The sequence below is a fragment of the Coptis chinensis genome, chromosome 4 (genome assembly GCF_015680905.1).
Source record: "Coptis chinensis isolate HL-2020 chromosome 4, ASM1568090v1, whole genome shotgun sequence".
Taxonomy (NCBI): domain Eukaryota; kingdom Viridiplantae; phylum Streptophyta; class Magnoliopsida; order Ranunculales; family Ranunculaceae; genus Coptis; species Coptis chinensis.
In genome coordinates, this window is record NC_141459.1 from 81,637,200 (window position 1) to 81,642,371 (window position 5,172).

General features: G+C 35.8%; 1 long non-coding RNA gene across 1 annotated transcript; it reads right to left on the reverse strand.

Moving 5' to 3' along the window:
- Positions 1–1,406: 1,406 nt before the first annotated feature.
- LOC147505086 (uncharacterized) lies at positions 1,407–4,869 on the reverse strand. The gene is made up of 2 exons (XR_015220536.1): positions 4,616–4,869; positions 1,407–1,611 (listed from the first exon to the last, which is right to left on the reverse strand). It is a non-coding gene; the product is annotated as an uncharacterized LOC147505086 (long non-coding RNA).
- Positions 4,870–5,172: the final 303 nt, after the last annotated feature.

Here is a 5,172-nt window from a genome sequence, read left to right on the forward strand (position 1 = left end):
AGTTTAAGTTTGCCTCTATATTAAAACAAATTATTACTGTCCCTTAAATACAAGATAAATATATTATATCTTTTTAGCATGTAGTTTCTTGACACGTAGTAGACTCTACGAAAAATATTCTACGTAACTAATCAATAATATGGAAAAAGTTCATAAAACATTATGGAGTTTTCATTATCATGCATAAAAGAAAAATTTGGCACACTTAAAACAAAAATCACTCATGTCATTGATACTATAATAAACTCTATATTTACTTTAGTCATGCTATCCGAAATATTAAATTTAAAACAACCCTTGAATCCTAATTCATGCTTGCAACTAGATCAAATATAGCACGTATCAAAAATAATATATTTTTTTTTTTCATATTCCTCTATCAAAATCATATAGATCTAAAACAAAACAATTTAATAAAAATTAATATGCAAAAATCATGTGGAACTAATTTAACGATATAAATCAATCATATAAAAACGACGGTAATAGTTCATTATATACAATAAATATATAAAGCGTGTATATGCATGTATACACATCTCAAAAGAATACACGTGTATACGTAGGTATACACATCTCAAAAGAACTGCGTGTATATACAAGTATACACATCTCAAAAAAGAATACACGATATTTTATTTATTTATTATTATTATTCTCTATTTATAATTAATCACTTCGAACAGCTTAATCTCTTATACTTTAAAATACTATTCATCCATTACGCGGTAATGAAAGTGAGGCTTTTAGATAGTTCCTCCAACACCGAGGCAATTAGTTCCTTACTCAGTACGTCACAAAACCATCAAATAATACAACTCATTCAATATAGATTAAATATCTTATTATTTATTGCATAATAACATAACACTCAAATACAAAGTTCACAAACATGTTATTACACTTAATCCATAATCCATGTGAAAATGAACACAAACAATAAATCAATATTACAACAGCACAGCTCATTTTGATCAAACCCGTTAATAATTAACATATTACACATATAACCACTCCTCATATGATAAGGAAAAAAAAAATAAAACATTCCATATGCACTCCACAAAAGTAACTAATATAAATATACACATTACACATACAATCCAATCAAGAAAAAAATATTGACTCTCTTTATTTCTATATCTCTTTCATTTTGTTTGTAAAAATAAAACAACTAGCGGAAATAGTTTTGAAAATAAAACTCCTTAAACACTACCCATAAACCACGATCCGAGAATCACCTAGACTCACCCTAAGTCTAAGCTAACCAAATGCTCGATAACAAAAATCACACACCCTAATTTCGATTGAATTGGAAAAACATTATTTGTCCCGACTCTTCGATCTCCGAGGTGTGACGACTTCTCCACTCCCAAAACCCATAAACGGTTTAAATATGCGGATAATTAAAACCAATAAAATTTTTAACTTAAACAAATGTCCTATTCATTTTTCAAAATAATTTACAAATGAAAATGCAAATAACATTATCTCAACTGAAAATCTATATCACCTCAAAGGAAAACAAGACACATCCTGAGATGCAACGCTAACGCAAACCACAAGCCGCAACCAATCTTCTTCAACATTAAACCTGTCAAAACTTATCAACTATGTTCATTGAATGAACACCCCCGATAAGCAAACATGCAAATCGGGTCAGCATTATAAACAATGCTGGTGTGAGTAGCTCTAAAATATAACATATAATTATACATATATATACACAATCCCTACGGCAGTTAGTTCCTCCACCGAGGCGCCTTAACTTTCAACGACTAATATAACATCCTTAAGAATACTAATTAAGGCAGGTAGTTCCTCCCATTGAGGCGTCTTAACTTCACACTAACCACACAACAAACTATACTCATAATAAATAAGGCATGTAGTTCCTCCATCGAGCTTTTAGGTTCAACTAAACAAATAACCAACCAAACATATTATATACATTCATCTATTTAAAGATACATCATTAACCAAGATATTACCATAATTATATTATTTCAGGCTTTCTTTGCGTGTCCCTAAAATCACGTCGTATCTATGTCTTACCTAGTTTCCACGGCTACCACAATCGCAACCCAACGCCGAACATGTACATCCACATGCCTCCCCTTACATAATGAGCCACTCCGCGGCGTAACCACCCCCGAGCGGGATGCCGCGACACCGTAAATCCTCACACGGAAGCCAAATCTATGTAGTAATCGCCACTATTCTAAAGTATAAAATATGCGCATCATCGCTCTATTTTGCGAACGGAATAATCAAAGCCACTATTAAACTCGCCCGGGGATCGCCCGAAGGCCATTCAAATTTTAACGAACGCCCGGAAGGGGGCCCGAAGGCCATTCAGATTAAGCAAACGCCGGAAGGGCCAATCACATGAGTTGTGGTAGTCAGGTTCTAGGATTTTCGTTATGTAATTTATTCAGGTGTCATACATCTATGACTCATAAACATTTCTACTATATCACGTGCAGGTCAATTACCTTATTGCACTAAGCCACAATCTCTAGAAATATCTCAATATATCTCATAACCATATTTCATACTTTCACGCGTGCCAATATCTTATCAGACTACACCACACTCCCGTGGGCAAATATTCACCAATGCTATATTAACATCTCACATATAAAAATAATGGAGTGTATATACATTTCTCCAAGATATTGCATCAATATATTATAACGTATTATATCATGTCATGTCACAATGCTTCAACGTATCACATATATTATAACGTATTAGGAATATAATATCTCCTAACATCTCAATATATATCCAATGTGTCAAAATACACAACATCACTGTCAAATCTTTCTTAGATAATGACCATCAAATTATACAAGCTTCCACAGCATTTTATTACTACATATGTCCATATAATATACACATAAAACGTAGCACAAATAAACAGTCCACAATCCACAATCAAAGCCCAATATACTTTACACACTACTCACATCAAATCTAAATTAGATAATGACAAACCCAAATTACATAATATCCAACATATTTTTTATTATTACATTTATCCATATAGTCAAATATGTGAAAAACTGGAAAAGTCAACATTCACAGTCAACGGTCAAAGTCAACGGTCAACAGTCAAAGTCAACGGTCAACGGTTAAAGGTCAACACCTCATGGTCAAGGTCAAACTCAACATGTCATGGTCAAAGTCAAACTGTCATCGTCAAGGTCAAAGGTGAAAGTCAACCGTCCATGGTCAAAGGTCAAAGTCAACCATCAAAGTCAACGGTCGATGGTCAAAGTCAAACTGTCCTAGTCAAAGTCAAACTGTCGTTTTCGTGTTCGACAGGTTCATGGTCATAGCCATGGTTCATGGCTAAGGGCAAAGGTGCATGGCTCATGGGCTCATGACCACGGTCCTGGTTCGGACCCAACTGGTCAAGCCCAAACCTTAAAACCCGAAAGTCTAAAGTCCACTTATTTATTCTACCTGACCCAATTGGATCTATTTTAAGTCCAAGGGACTGGTCCATGCAATATTATTAAAAACCGCCCAAAAGCGTTAAGGGGTTCGGTCCAAAATACAAATGAAACGGGCCATAGACTAATATTAGGTTCGGTCCCAAAACTTAAGTTAAAACCGGGTCAAAAAATCAAATAGAAAAGGGCCAAATAAAACAAATAGAAAAAAGGCCCCAAACAACTAAAACAATCGGGCCCAAACTTAAAACATTTCGCCCAAGCAACACACCCAAAATCGGGCCCAAAACCAACTAAGGTTTTGGCCCACCCTAATCAAAATTTGCCAAGGCCCAAGGCCCAAACCGAAAATTGACATTACTGTTCATCTTCTTCCCTAGCTACCACCACCAGCAGCCACCAAGTCGCGCCGGCCACCCACTCCCATTCCATTATGTCGGTTAGACTCCCCATCCAAACCCAACCAACTTTAACAAATGCAAAAATTCCAAATCATACATTTCATATACTCCCTTAAAACTGGATCTAAGAATTTCGGCCACCATTATTGGGGCTTCAAGCTCCAATCGACAGCCCCCACACCCACACTACACTACTCCATCCATCAAACAATACAAAAACACAACAATCACAGTTTAAACACGAAAATCACAAATCAAAAACCCACACCCTCAGTAATGGCAGTAACGGCCATTAACGCCTCCCTCAAGGCTTCACTGCCCCCACTCGTCCATCATCATCCCACTACTCCAAACATCCTAACCCAACACAACCAAACAAACCAATCAAAAAACGACCCAACCAATCCCATTAGCCATTAGTGCCGGCAAAGACGACCAAACTTCCACTAACACCAATCTCCAAACCAACAAATAACCCACCCAAAACAAAACAACAAGATAATAAAGGCAGTAAGGTGGAGTCATGGGCTGCGCCTCCATGAATGCCTGTTCACAGTTCGACAGTTTAAAACCTTAATCCAACCAGTTATCGGTTTAATGCGGTTTAATCAAAAATCGAAATTTAATAAAATTTAATAACACCAATATACGAATTCCAATACAATGGGATAATGAACGATTGTAAAAAACGAAACAATATACGCCGATGTGTGTAAACTACAAATCCGGTGAAATAGCAAAATAGCTACTCACCTGTATGAACAGCTCGACGAATCCTCCTAGCCCGATTCGTCGCGCTCCAACGCTCCAGCAAACCAGCTTCTCTCTGCCTCCATTTTTAATATCTTATTTTTCTCTGAACCCTATTTTCTAGAAAAATGTGTTTATATACTTGGGTCCGAAACCCAAGCCCAACACCGACTCGGGCCCAAAAACCAGGCCCACATATCCCGAGTCCGATCCGACGAATTTTGAAAATAAAATAATTTAATTAATTAATTAAATAGAAAAATACGTATTTAAAAATACGGGCGTTACAGGTGTATAGCCTTGTTATAAATAGGTACCAATCCAAAAGTTTAGAAAATACAGATCGAGGTGGCACAAGGTAGTTAGACCACGTGTATTTTCTAAAGGGAGGGGTTCTAGGGACATATTTTATCTTGACACGTAAACAAACTCAAAATCGTTAGGGCATTTATAAGTTTTGGATTAGGCTAATTTTTTGTAGATATAATCTCCTAACTATTCTAAACATTGTCACAAATAATCAAAAAATCAAAAATTCCAAACTTGCCAAATGTAGTTAA